This window comes from Rhinoderma darwinii, chromosome 5, assembly GCF_050947455.1.
Source record: "Rhinoderma darwinii isolate aRhiDar2 chromosome 5, aRhiDar2.hap1, whole genome shotgun sequence".
NCBI lineage: Eukaryota > Metazoa > Chordata > Amphibia > Anura > Rhinodermatidae > Rhinoderma > Rhinoderma darwinii.
The window spans coordinates 229,844,447-229,859,426 of record NC_134691.1 but is presented as its reverse complement, the minus strand read 5'-3'; the positions used below and the strand labels follow the sequence as shown (position 1 = coordinate 229,859,426).

General features: G+C 53.9%; 1 non-coding gene and 1 pseudogene across 1 annotated transcript; both read left to right on the top strand.

Moving 5' to 3' along the window:
* Positions 1-874: 874 nt before the first annotated feature.
* On the top strand, positions 875-944 carry LOC142654716 (U2 spliceosomal RNA; annotated as a pseudogene).
* Positions 945-12,990: 12,046 nt separating this feature from the next.
* LOC142653900 (U2 spliceosomal RNA) lies at positions 12,991-13,179 on the top strand. The gene has a single exon (XR_012848750.1). It is a non-coding gene; the product is annotated as a U2 spliceosomal RNA (small nuclear RNA).
* Positions 13,180-14,980: the final 1,801 nt, after the last annotated feature.

Genomic DNA, 14,980 nt, shown 5'->3' with positions numbered 1-14,980 from the left:
AATGGACCTACCTGTGTACACTAGATGGATGTGATGGAATGTACTGTCGTCCCTACATTTCAAGAAGAAGTAAGAATTGCAGTTGCAACAAACCCTTGCTTGCCTACAAAGAGAGCAGCAATTTGGATTTGTTACTATGTTACCTGGAAGAATAACAAACTGTGCAAGGATGGAGGTTGTAGGAGCAAAGAGAAGTTGTCTGTAAAGTTGGTGGATGCCTATTTTCCATTTTGCAGTCCCTTGTCTCCCTCTTGTGGCCTCCTGGAGGCAAGTAGCTGTGCAAAAAAAAGACAGCCTGGCGGCCGGCTGTTGCAGTGTTGCCCTCTCAGGCAACACTGAGTGACTGACTGAGCCGCACCGTCTTATATAAAGTTCAGACGGAACTTTGCACGTGTCATAGTGGAGCCCTCAGGATTCCAGAGCCAGCTTTCTGACATCATAATGGGGCCTGCCTCAGAGATAAAAGCCTGGGCCCAGGCAGTGTTGGTCAGTGCTGCTCAGCAGGCAGCACCGGACTGGATTGGATTAAAGCTGATACAAGGTGTGAAGGAACAAGGGGTGGCTGTGGGCATGCACTTGCTGCCGCTGCCAGTGTTTATCTGCATGGCAGGAGGGCATTTGGGCGTTGCCAGGAAGGCGTTTTTATGTAGATTCCTCCTCCTCTTTCAGCACTGCATTGTGGTGCAAGCAAAAGAAGCAAATCCTGTCTGGCTTCCTCTCCGGCCTTTATTCACCTCCCTCCCGCTTAGTAGCTGTAAATGTGTGTGAGCCTGCAGGGCCCCATGGAATTGCCTAGGAGTAGGCTGAATCAATCGCTGCAAGGGGTGAACAGCAGTATTAGGCAGGCTCGGTCAACGGCCGGCCCATTCGGGTTATCGCTTCTCGGCCTTTTGGCTAAGATCAAGTGTAGTACCTGCTCAAGCTGAGGTTAGTAATCATCCCTGCCGGTGGTACGTGGGCCATCGTAGGGGGATGACAGAACGCCGAGGTGAGGGCAGGGAACCACAACGGTCATCGCTCTGGTGTACGCATTTGGTTTAAAGGTACCATTTGTAGGTGACCAGGCGACCGCCGGATCGAGGTCATTAGGCCGGGTAGTTTGGAAGCCCGAGTTGCTATGTGCCCCAGGGCTGGTGACCCTGGGGTGCCCTAACTCACTGGGGGTGGGATCCCACTGAGTGAAGGCACACTTGCACGCACTCTCTTTCACGCTATATGAGCACACACCTTTTTTCTCCCGGCCTTCTGGCTGGGAGATGAGGAATTTTTATATACCTGGCGGATGTCCAGGCTGTATCACAGCGCACATCCACTTATTTAATTTTGTTTTTCACTGTGTGTTTGTCACGTTTGTCACAGGATTTCGGATGCGGTGCCCTTTTGGGACCCGTCCAAGGTCTAGGGGGAAAATGTGTGGCCTTCTGGTTCCTTTTTCCCCTGCAACCCGGCCTCCCTTCTCCGGAAGGGAGGTGCAAGTAGAAGCAGGCTCCAAGGTGGACACTGGGGTGGCAGCCCAGGTAGAAGCCTTGGAGTGTTGTTGGGTCTCCCTAAGCTTCGGCAAGGGGGGATCATCGATCCTCGATCCTCTTGGCCTAAGGCTTGGAGGGTCGGGGAATGGTTATGCGGGGCCTCTCTCTTTTAAGAGAAGGGCTGCGATAGACCGCATCCTTGTGCACTTTTTGTGTGGCACCCCTGCACTTTTTTTTGCACTTGGGTGATAGAAAGCACGACTCGGGCTTTCAATAAAAAAAAAAAAAAAAAAATCTGTTCTTATCAGTCCTTGTAAGGATAGATAGCTCGGAGAACCACTGGGGGCTATAAACACTAGCTTAGCGATCCAAGAGCGTTCCAGACGAAGCCGGCGACGAACTGCGGAGAAGAACCAGCGAAGACGACGATCCAGAAGGGAGAAGCCGCCATCGAGGAAGAAGCTCCGGGAGATCGCTGCCGGGAAGAAGAAGGAGAACTTCGGAGAAGAGCCGCTGCTGAAGGGGATCTTCGAAGAAGCTCGGCCGCAGAAGAAGAAGCTCGACGAGGAACCGCTGCGGAAGAAATTTCGTGGAAGAACCTCGGCCAGCAAGGAGAAGATTTGCATAGCTCCGCCCCCTTCGGGAAAGAGCTATCGAAGATCCTCCCCAAGCGACAGGAACAGCTGGAAGAAGCCATGGCCTCAACCAGCAACCCTGCCACCCAGAAGGAGAAGGCTGATGGACCAGGTGAGCCGGCCCAGGCCAGGACATCTCCTCCTGAAGCCTCCTCAAGCCAACAGGCCACCAGGAAGCCGAACCAGGCTGCTCCAACCCTGGAGCCCTGGATGAAGCAGACGGTGGCCCTGAAGCTCAAGGAGGTGGACGGGAGAGTGCCGGACATGACGGAAGAAGTGTTCTGCCAGAAGATGCTCCTGGATCAGGGCTTCGCTAAGCCGGAGACCATCAGTATCCAGGCCTTCATGACCGGGATGTTCTTCGTGACCTTCGCTTCGATCAACATCTGCAGAAGGTACTGGGAGATGGTGAAAGCGGCGAGGCCTGAATCCCCTTTCTCTCGCTTTGTGGGCAACTGCCCTGTCCAAAGAGAGGAAAGGCGGGTGACGGTCTCAATGCGGAACCCACACACCCCCGGCAAAGACATCACCACGCTCCTGAAGCGGTTCTGCACAGTGGTGAGGGAACCCACCCACATCCTGAACGGACTCGGCTTCTGGACTGGCAAGTGGTCGGTAATCGTCCGACTGAACAAGGATTCGAGCGCGGAAGACGGCCTCCAGCACCTGCCCCAGTCATTCTCGCTGGGCAACTCCTACGGCCTCATCTATTACCCGGACATGCCGCAGATCTGCAGGAGATGCAGCAAGAAGGGTCATTCGGTGAAGGACTGCAAGGAGGACGCCTGCAAGAACTGCCGGGTAACAGGACACGAGACCAAAGACTGCCCGAAACGGACAATGTGCAACCTCTGCGGACAAGCAGCCCACTCTTACAAGGACTGCCCGAAGAGGGATCGATCCTGGGCAACTGTAGCAGCGAAAGCTCCAGCCAGAGGGAACCCCGCCCCAGCCAGAGCTCCAGCGGCACAGAAGACCGGGAAAAAGAAGGATGGTAAGAAGACGACAGTCCCTCCCCCCCCTCTCCCGGCCCTCCCTCGCCCTACCCTTCCCACCCTCCCTCGCCCGGCCCTCCCCACCCCCCCGTCCCCAACCCCTGTCACCCCCACTGAGGCTCTCACCTTCTCCTACCCACCCATCTCAGTGGTCCTGTCACCTGCACCTCTCCCAACCCAGCCTCCCTTCTCCCCAGCTCCAGCAGCACTAACATCTTCCCCTCCAGCTGCTGGAGTCCTCTCCCTGGAGGATTTTCCCCCTCTTGTCTCCTCAGGTGCCATCCAGAGGAAGAGAAAGGTGAGGGACAGCCCAGCTGCTGAGTCCTCAAAGCGACAAGTCGTGGAAATCTGCGAAGATTCCCTTGCGCAGCAGGAGGAAATGGAGCAGATGGTGGAGGAACTCGTGTCTGAACCTGAGGTCATCGACTTCACAACAGACATCCAGGTGGCTACAATCCTGGAACAATTTTTGTCAGAGGGCCTGCTGGATCTTTCGGACCCGCCAGGCGAGGAGGATCCGCCCGACCGGACTGGTAACTAAGGTGTATCGTTTGCACTAACCTTCTTTATTCTCCCCCATGGCTGCTAAACTTAACATCTTTAGCCTCAATGTGAGGAGTGTTAGAGATAGGACTAGATGTCAGATGGTGCTAACTTTTCTTTCCAAGCAGTCGAGTGATGTATTTATGCTGCAGGAATGTACTCTCCCCTCTTCCAGGTCATACCATCATCTGGCCAGGCAGTGGACCCATGGCCCGTCCTACTGGTCTGGTGGGGGCGACTGTAAGTCTGCAGGGGTTGCCATCCTGATTAGGGGAAGCGTATTTACTGTTGACTCTGTCCAGGAGCTCGCCTGCGGCCGCTTGTTGGTCGTAGACGGTTCCTGGGCAGGAGAGCCGATTAGGCTCATCAACGTATACGCTCCCCCTATGAAGGCTGAGCGCCTGGAACTATTCCAGACCCTGCGGACCCAGCTCGCCACCACTAGGGCAGTGGTGATGGCCGGGGACTTCAACTGCCCCATCGAAGAGGATGGACGAAGTTCCGGCACTTCAATCAAACTGGATGTCAGTTCCAAACTGCTTATCGAGATGGTAACCGAAGCATCCTTGCAGGACGTTGTGGGCTCCATGGGGATCGGCTCTGTGAACTATTCATGGAGCCGACCCGATGGCTCACTTCGTTCTCGGATTGACTTTGTGTTCACCTCCCGGGCAGTCAAGCAGCATGGGCACTCCATGATCCCCTGCTTCTTCTCTGACCACAGGGCCATTCTCTTCCAGGGTGCCATCGGCCACGGTTTTCCTCCCGGCCCTGGCTCCTGGAAGCTGAATTGTGCCCTGCTGGAAAGAGAGGAGGTACTGGCGGAACTTAGAGACGCCTATATTGTTTGGAGGAATGATAAAGTTTTCTTTGACAAAACCTGTGACTGGTGGGAATATGTTAAAGTTGAATTTCGTTGTTTCTTTCAGGCAAAAAGTCGTCAACAGGCGTGTGAGAGGAAGAGAGACTTCAGAGAGATGCAGCGTCAGCTGCGATCCCTGCAAGACCTCCTTCAATGCGGCTGGGACGTCAGGAAGGAGCTGGAGGAAGCCAAAAAGGGCCTGAAAAGGCACTTTGAGGAGGAATCCAAGCGAATTGTCTTTCGTTCCAAGGTGGAGAACCTGGAGAAGGGTGAGAAATGTAACTCGTTCTTTTTCAGGAAACTCCATGCCGGCCACACGCCCCTGAAGGAACTCCGAGATGAGACCGGAAACATGCATTCTGGGAAGAAGGAGGTGATGGGAGTCGTCACAGACTACTACCGAAACCTCTACTCCCGGAAAACCACTGACCCCGAAGCCGCCGATAAATTCCTGTCAGGTATCACTAATCATCTTGATCCTGCAGGTACGGAGGCTATGGATGTACCCCTGACGGTGGAGGAACTGCTCTCTGCCGCTAAATCCTTCAGACCCGGCAGGACCCCGGGAAGTGATGGTCTCCCAGCAGAGCTCTATGTAGCGCTGGGGGACTTGATCTGTCCGGACCTGCTGGAGCTCTATGAGGAGATGGTGGTGGAGGGTAGAATGCCACCGTCCTTGAGAGAAGGCATGATCACGATCTTGTATAAGCGGAAGGGGGAGAGATGTGACCTGAAAAACTGGCGTCCCATCTCTCTCCTGAACGTGGACTACAAGATCCTCGCCAAAGTATTGACCAACAGACTGAAGGTTGTCATCGGACAGATCATCGGATCGGACCAAACCTGCGGCATTCCTGGCCGTAGGGTGGCCGACAGTCTTGCCCTGGTGAGGGACACGGTGCATTACATGCAAAGCCGCCGTACACACGCGGCCCTGGTCAGTCTGGATCAGGAGAAGGCTTTTGACCGGGTCTCTCACGAATTCATGGGTAAGGCTCTGCGTAGGCTGCGGCTTGGCAGGTTGTTCTGTTTGTATGTTAACCTGATGTATTGCGACATTTACAGCTCGGTGCTGGTGAACGGCTGGAAGACTGACCCCTTTCCTGTATCGTCGGGGGTTAGACAAGGCTGTCCTCTTTCACCTCTCCTTTTTGTTTGTGTTATAGAGCTCTTCGCAGAGGCTATCCGGCAGAATGGAGAGATCAGAGGGATCACCGCACCAGGTCCAGGACACTTCGAGGTCAAATGCTCGCTGTACATGGACGACGTGACCGTCTTCTGCGCTGACCAGAGTTCGGTGACTGCACTCGTCCAGACCTGTGAGGAGTTCGGACGCGCTTCAGGGGCAAAAGTCAACTGCGGGAAGTCGGAAGCCATGCTCTTCGGAAAGTGGTACCTGCCTTCTCCTGCCTCCTTCCCGTTTACTATCAAGCCGGACTTCATCAAAATTCTGGGAGTCTGGTTCGGTAAGGAAGGTGCAGCCCTAAAGTCGTGGGAAGAACGCTTGGCCAAAGTCAACCAAAGGATCGGACTGTGGAGCCTCAGACAACTCACTATTGAGGGCAAAGCAATGGTCCTGCGTAACGAAGTCTTGCCTGTGCTACAATACACTGCACAGGCATGGCCCCCTCTTGCCACCGTCTCGAGGGCCATTACCAGGACTGTGTTTCGCTTCATCTGGGGCTCGAAAATGGACAGAGTAAAGCGGACTGTTATGTACAAGGAGCCCCGCAAAGGTGGGAAGGGTATACCCGACATTCCCACTCTGCTGCGGATCGCTTTTGTATGTGACTGTGTTCGTAGGACTCTGAGGACAGCAAACGGCTCTGCGGGCAAGGCCATGTCCCGCTACTTCCTCCTTCCCCTCTGGCGAGGTTTTGGCTGGGACAAGTGGGACAGCTCCTTCCCTTACAACTGGCACGCTCCCTGGTTCTACGGAGATGTCGTCCGGTTTGTGAGGGAGCATCAACTGGAGGGTCTTAAGCCCGACTTGTGGAAACCTAAGACGATCCACAAGCACATCAGAGCAAAGGACTCACTGGAGTTTGTTCCAGGGCTTCATGCCGACACGTTGGAGACTGTTTGGACTAACGTGTCATCTGGCAGGTTGACCAACGGGCACAAGGACATTTCATGGATGGCCATCCAGGGAGGACTGCCTCTTAGGTCATTCATGCATGCCCGCAACCTGTGCAAGACCCGGTACTGCCCCAGGTGCCCCTTCACGGAGGAAACATCTTTGCACATTTTCTGGCAGTGCCCCTTTGCACAGGGTCTGTTGAAAGCCTTGGAACACGAACTCAAGGACTCAGTTCCCAGGAACAGACTGTCGTACCGCTCGGTACTTTATGGACTATTTCCTGGGAATACCACGGATGGAGCAATCCAGGAAGCCTGGCGCCTTATGAACTGTTTTAAGGACGCTATATGGTTCGCCAGGAATCGTCTGATTTTGCGGAGAGAGAGTGTGTCCGTCCAGGACTGCCGCAGGCTGATCCACAGCCTGCTCAGAGACTATTCCACCTGGGACAGCCCGGACGTCGATGAGGAAGAGGACTGATACTCCCCTTCCCCCCACTCTCCCTTCTTGTGTGTTGTCTTTCAATAAAGCTTCGGGCCTGTGATTTCCCCCTTCCCTATCCCCTCCTACCCACTCCCCTATCCCATCACTTGTCTGTAATGCTTTGTTGTTTGGCGTTAGTGAATGCAAGAATGTTAGTGTAGCATGTGGTGTAATGTATAGCATAGGCTAGCCTGTACTGTGTATTATACTGTCATGTTATGTTTGACGACTGTTATTATTTATTATTTGCTGCTTCATGGCTTGCGCTGCGTCGCAGTAATGTTTGTATGATGACGATTGATTGTCAATAAAGCAATTTTCAATCTGTTCTTATCAGTCCTTGTAAGGATAGATAGCTCGGAGAACCACTGGGGGCTATAAACACTAGCTTAGCGATCCAAGAGCGTTCCAGACGAAGCCGGCGACGAACTGCGGAGAAGAACCAGCGAAGACGACGATCCAGAAGGGAGAAGCCGCCATCGAGGAAGAAGCTCCGGGAGATCGCTGCCGGGAAGAAGAAGGAGAACTTCGGAGAAGAGCCGCTGCTGAAGGGGATCTTCGAAGAAGCTCGGCCGCAGAAGAAGAAGCTCGACGAGGAACCGCTGCGGAAGAAATTTCGTGGAAGAACCTCGGCCAGCAAGGAGAAGATTTGCATAGCTCCGCCCCCTTCGGGAAAGAGCTATCGAAGATCCTCCCCAAGCGACAGGAACAGCTGGAAGAAGCCATGGCCTCAACCAGCAACCCTGCCACCCAGAAGGAGAAGGCTGATGGACCAGGTGAGCCGGCCCAGGCCAGGACATCTCCTCCTGAAGCCTCCTCAAGCCAACAGGCCACCAGGAAGCCGAACCAGGCTGCTCCAACCCTGGAGCCCTGGATGAAGCAGACGGTGGCCCTGAAGCTGAAGGAGGTGGACGGGAGAGTGCCGGACATGACGGAAGAAGTGTTCTGCCAGAAGATGCTCCTGGACCAGGGCTTCGCTAAGCCGGAGACCATCAGCATCCAGGCCTTCATGACCGGGATGTTCTTCGTGACCTTCGCTTCGATCAACATCTGCAGAAGGTACTGGGAGATGGTGAAAGCGGCGAGGCCTGAATCCCCTTTCTCTCGCTTTGTGGGCAACTGCCCTGTCCAAAGAGAGGAAAGGCGGGTGACGGTCTCAATGCGGAACCCACACACCCCCGGCAAAGACATCACCACGCTCCTGAAGCGGTTCTGCACAGTGGTGAGGGAACCCACCCACATCCTGAACGGACTCGGCTTCTGGACTGGCAAGTGGTCGGTAATCGTCCGACTGAACAAGGATTCCAGCGCGGAAGACGGCCTCCAACACCTGCCCCAGTCATTCTCGCTGGGCAACTCCTACGGCCTCATCTACTACCCGGACATGCCGCAGATCTGCAGGAGATGCAGCAAGAAGGGTCATTCGGTGAAGGACTGCAAGGAGGACGCCTGCAAGAACTGCCGGGTAACAGGACACGAGACCAAAGACTGCCCGAAACGGACAATGTGCAACCTCTGCGGACAAGCAGCCCACTCCTACAAGGACTGCCCGAAGAGGGATCGATCCTGGGCAACTGTAGCGGCGAAAGCTCCGGCCAGAGGGAACCCCGCCCCAGCCAGAGCTCCAGCGGCGCAGAAGACCGGGAATAAGAAGGATGGTAAGAAGACGACAGTCCCTCCCCCCCGTCTCCCGGCCCTCCCTCGCCCTACCCTTCCCACCCTCCCTCGCCCGGCCCTCCCCACCCCCCCGTCCCCAACCCCTGTCACCCCCACTGAGGCTCTCACCTTCTCCTACCCACCCATCTCAGTGGTCCTGTCACCTGCACCTCTCCCAACCCAGCCTCCCTTCTCCCCAGCTCCAGCAGCACTAACATCTTCCCCTCCAGCTGCTGGAGTCCTCTCCCTGGAGGATTTTCCCCCTCTTGTCTCCTCAGGTGCCATCCAGAGGAAGAGAAAGGTGAGGGACAGCCCAGCTGCTGAGTCCTCAAAGCGACAAGTCGTGGAAATCTGCGAAGATTCCCTTGCGCAGCAGGAGGAAATGGAGCAGATGGTGGAGGAACTCGTGTCTGAACCTGAGGTCATCGACTTCACAACAGACATCCAGGTGGCTACAATCCTGGAACAATTTTTGTCAGAGGGCCTGCTGGATCTTTCGGACCCGCCAGGAGAGGAGGATCCGCCCGACCGGACTGGTAACTAAGGTGTATCGTTTGCACTAACCTTCTTTATTCTCCCCCATGGCTGCTAAACTTAACATCTTTAGCCTCAATGTGAGGAGTGTTAGAGATAGGACTAGATGTCAGATGGTGCTAACTTTTCTTTCCAAGCAGTCGAGTGATGTATTTATGCTGCAGGAATGTACTCTCCCCTCTTCCAGGTCATACCATCATCTGGCCAGGCAGTGGACCCATGGCCCGTCCTACTGGTCTGGTGGGGGCGACTGTAAGTCTGCAGGGGTTGCCATCCTGATTAGGGGAAGCGTATTTACTGTTGACTCTGTCCAGGAGCTCGCCTGCGGCCGCTTGTTGGTCGTAGACGGTTCCTGGGCAGGAGAGCCGATTAGGCTCATCAACGTGTACGCTCCCCCTATGAAGGCTGAGCGCCTGGAACTATTCCAGACCCTGCGGACCCAGCTCGCCACCACTAGGGCAGTGGTGATGGCCGGGGACTTCAACTGCCCCATCGAAGAGGATGGACGAAGTTCCGGCACTTCAATCAAACTGGATGTCAGTTCCAAACTGCTTATCGAGATGGTAACCGAAGCATCCTTGCAGGACGTTGTGGGCTCCATGGGGATTGGCTCTGTGAACTATTCATGGAGCCGACCCGATGGCTCACTTCGTTCTCGGATTGACTTTGTGTTCACCTCCCGGGCAGTCAAGCAGCATGGGCACTCCATGGTCCCCTGCTTCTTCTCTGACCACAGGGCCATTCTCTTCCAGGGTGCCATCGGCCACGGTTTTCCTCCCGGCCCTGGCTCCTGGAAGCTGAATTGTGCCCTGCTGGAAAGAGAGGAGGTACTGGCGGAACTTAGAGACGCCTATATTGTTTGGAGGAATGATAAAGTTTTCTTTGACAAAACCTGTGACTGGTGGGAATATGTTAAAGTTGAATTTCGTTGTTTCTTTCAGGCAAAAAGTCGTCAACAGGCGTGTGAGAGGAAGAGAGACTTCAGAGAGATGCAGCGTCAGCTGCGATCCCTGCAAGACCTCCTTCAATGCGGCTGGGACGTCAGGAAGGAGCTGGAGGAAGCCAAAAAGGGCCTGAAAAGGCACTTTGAGGAGGAATCCAAGCGAATTGTCTTTCGTTCCAAGGTGGAGAACCTGGAGAAGGGTGAGAAATGTAACTCGTTCTTTTTCAGGAAACTCCATGCCGGCCACACGCCCCTGAAGGAACTTCGAGATGAGACCGGAAACATGCATTCTGGGAAGAAGGAGGTGATGGGAGTCGTCACAGACTACTACCGAAGCCTCTACTCCCGGAAAACCACTGACCCCGAAGCCGCCGATAAATTCCTGTCAGGTATCACTAATCATCTTGATCCTGCAGGTACGGAGGCTATGGATGTACCCCTGACGGTGGAGGAACTGCTCTCTGCCGCTAAATCCTTCAGACCCGGCAGGACCCCGGGCAGTGATGGTCTCCCAGCAGAGCTCTATGTAGCGCTGGGGGACTTGATCAGTCCGGACCTGCTGGAGCTCTATGAGGAGATGGTGGTGGAGGGTAGAATGCCACCGTCCTTGAGAGAAGGCATGATCACGATCTTGTATAAGCGGAAGGGGGAGAGATGTGACCTGAAAAACTGGCGTCCCATCTCTCTCCTGAACGTGGACTACAAGATCCTCGCCAAAGTATTGGCCAACAGACTGAAGGTTGTCATCGGACGGATCATCGGATCGGACCAAACCTGCGGCATTCCTGGCCGTAGGGTGGCCGACAGTCTTGCCCTGGTGAGGGACACGGTGCATTACATGCAAAGCCGCCGTACACACGCGGCCCTGGTCAGTCTGGATCAGGAGAAGGCTTTTGACCGGGTCTCTCACGAATTCATGGGTAAGGCTCTGCGTAGGCTGCGGCTTGGCAGGTTGTTCTGTTTGTATGTTAACCTGATGTATTGTGACATTTACAGCTCGGTGCTGGTGAACGGCTGGAAGACTGACCCCTTTCCTGTATCGTCGGGGGTTAGACAAGGCTGTCCTCTTTCACCTCTCCTTTTTGTTTGTGTTATAGAGCTCTTCGCAGAGGCTATCCGGCAGAATGGAGAGATCAGAGGGATCACCGCACCAGGTCCAGGACACTTCGAGGTCAAATGCTCGCTGTACATGGACGACGTGACCGTCTTCTGCGCTGACCAGAGTTCGGTGACTGCACTCGTCCAGACCTGTGAGGAGTTCGGACGCGCTTCAGGGGCAAAAGTCAACTGCGGGAAGTCGGAAGCCATGCTCTTCGGAAAGTGGTACCTGCCTTCTCCTGCCTCCTTCCCGTTTACTATCAAGCCGGACTTCATCAAAATTCTGGGAGTCTGGTTCGGAAAGGAAGGTGCAGCCCTAAAGTCGTGGGAAGAACGCTTGGCCAAAGTCAACCAAAGGATCGGACTGTGGAGCCTCAGACAACTCACTATCGAGGGCAAAGCAATGGTCCTGCGTAACGAAGTCTTGCCTGTGCTACAATACACTGCACAGGCATGGCCCCCTCTTGCCACCGTCTCGAGGGCCATTACCAGGACTGTGTTTCGCTTCATCTGGGGCTCGAAAATGGACAGAGTAAAGCGGACTGTTATGTACAAGGAGCCCCGCAAAGGTGGGAAGGGTATACCCGACATTCCCACTCTGCTGCGGATCGCTTTTGCATGTGACTGTGTTCGTAGGACTCTGAGGACAGCAAACGGCTCTGCGGGCAAGGCCATGTCCCGCTACTTCCTCCTTCCCCTCTGGCGAGGTTTTGGCTGGGACAAGTGGGACAGCTCCTTCCCTTACAACTGGCACGCTCCCTGGTTCTACGGAGATGTCGTCCGGTTTGTGAGGGAGCATCAACTGGAGGGTCTTAAGCCCGACTTGTGGAAACCTAAGACGATCCACAAGCACATCAGAGCAAAGGACTCACTGGAGTCTGTTCCAGGGCTTCATGCCGACACGTTGGAGACTGTTTGGACTAACGTGTCATCTGGCAGGTTGACCAACGGGCACAAGGACATTTCATGGATGGCCATCCAGGGAGGACTGCCTCTTAGGTCATTCATGCATGCCCGCAACCTGTGCAAGACCCGGTACTGCCCCAGGTGCCCCTTCACGGAGGAAACATCTTTGCACATTTTCTGGCAGTGCCCCTTTGCACAGGGTCTGTTGAAAGCCTTGGAACATGAACTCAAGGACTCAGTACCCAGGAACAGACTGTCGTACCGCTCGGTACTTTATGGACTATTTCCTGGGAATACCACGGATGGAGCAACCCAGGAAGCCTGGCGCCTTATGAACTGCTTTAAGGACGCTATATGGTTTGCCAGGAACCGTCTGATTTTGCGGAGAGAGAGTGTGTCCGTCCAGGACTGCCGCAGGCTGATCCACAGCCTGCTCAGAGACTATTCCACCTGGGACAGCCCGGACGTCGATGAGGAAGAGGACTGATACTCCCCTTCCCCCCACTCTCCCTTCTTGTGTGTTGTCTTTCAATAAAGCTTCGGGCCTGTGATTTCCCCCTTCCCTATCCCCTCCTACCCACTCCCCTATCCCATCACTTGTCTGTAATGCTTTGTTGTTTGGCTTTAGTGAATGCAAGAATGTTAGTGTAGCATGTGGTGTAATGTATAGCATAGGCTAGCCTGTACTGTGTATTATACTGTCATGTTATGTTTGACGACTGTTATTATTTATTATTTGCTGCTTCATGGCTTGCGCTGCGTCGCAGTAATGTTTGTATGATGACGATTGATTGTCAATAAAGCAATTTTCAATCAAAAAAATCTGTTCTTATCAGTTTAATATCTGATACGTCCCCTATCTGGGGACCATATATTAAATGGATTTTTCGAACAGGGAGATGGAAATAGAGCTTGCTCTGTCCACTCCACGCATTGACCTGGTATTGCAGTATTTCCAGGACCGGTGCACCCTTCCCTTATGTGTTGACTAAAATCAGATTCCAAAAGTGCTATTTGTGTTTGCTATTGTTTTTGTCTTTCTGATGGGATCTCCCCTTTTAATCCCATTATTTCAACACCTGTTGGACAATGCATTTGTACAGTCATGTGTGATAATGAGCTCATTTATTAAATGCAATTAATTAATACATTGCCACCTCTTGTTGTGTGTGTGTGTGTGTGTGTGTCTTCTGTGTTTCTGTGTTTCCGGCATTTCACATTGGAACAGCTCATTCACCTTCCTTGTCTTCTCTCCGCCCTCCCTTTTAGGTAAGTTAAAGAGCTGCACCTGAGCCAGCCACTGATTGATGCAGCACCACAGTCAAATAGTGGAGTGGAGTGGAGTAGGGGAACAGCAAACAGCCATTAAAGCAGCCAGCCGCCTACCCGCCACAATGGACCTACCTGTGTACACTAGATGGATGTGATGGAATGTACTGTCGTCCCTACATTTCAAGAAGAAGTAAGAATTGCAGTTGCAACAAACCCTTGCTTGCCTACAAAGAGAGCAGCAATTTGGATTTGTTACTATGTTACCTGGAAGAATAACAAACTGTGCAAGGATGGAGGTTGTAGGAGCAAAGAGAAGTTGTCTGTAAAGTTGGTGGATGCCTATTTTCCATTTTGCAGTCCCTTGTCTCCCTCTTGTGGCCTCCTGGAGGCAAGTAGCTGTGCAAAAAAAAGACAGCCTGGCGGCCGGCTGTTGCAGTGTTGCCCTCTCAGGCAACACTGAGTGACTGACTGAGCCGCACCGTCTTATATAAAGTTCAGACGGAACTTTGCACGTGTCATAGTGGAGCCCTCAGGATTCCAGAGCCAGCTTTCTGACATCATAATGGGGCCTGCCTCAGAGATAAAAGCCTGGGCCCAGGCAGTGTTGGTCAGTGCTGCTCAGCAGGCAGCACCGGACTGGATTGGATTAAAGCTGATACAAGGTGTGAAGGAACAAGGGGTGGCTGTGGGCATGCACTTGCTGCCGCTGCCAGTGTTTATCTGCATGGCAGGAGGGCATTTGGGCGTTGCCAGGAAGGCGTTTTTATGTAGATTCCTCCTCCTCTTTCAGCACTGCATTGTGGTGCAAGCAAAAGAAGCAAATCCTGTCTGGCTTCCTCTCCGGCCTTTATTCACCTCCCTCCCGCTTAGTAGCTGTAAATGTGTGTGAGCCTGCAGGGCCCCATGGAATTGCCTAGGAGTAGGCTGAATCAATCGCTGCAAGGGGTGAACAGCAGTATTAGGCAGGCTCGGTCAACGGCCGGCCCATTCGGGTTATCGCTTCTCGGCCTTTTGGCTAAGACCAAGTGTATTTATACAGGAGGTTTTTGGTCAGAAGGTGCTCAGGTACCCTCTCTCTCGGCCTCGGGGGATCGTCCAGGTTCGCCTGGACTTCACCCCCGTGCTGCTATTTGGGAGAGAGGCTTAGTCCTGAGCAACGAGTTGCGATCCCCCCCCCCAGCCCTTTGGTGTGTCTCCTTAAAGCCAAAGGGCGCAGCGCAAGCTGTGCGGTACCGACCTGGCCACGCAAATGGCAGGCGGACCTGATGCGGTGCCGGTATACGCCCGGTTGAAGAATACTGCAAGATTTATCTTGGCAGAGGGTGGAGGCGGTCCTCGTGGTCTCAAGTTCCTTGTCCACGATATTTTGGAAAAGCGGTTGGCGGTCCACAAGAACGAGATTTTGGCGATCCAGGACTACCCAAGGCGTGGAGTGTACGATGTGACCTTTATGGGAGAAGGAATCCTCCGTGATGCCATGGGAAAAGCTGAGAGGCAACAAGGT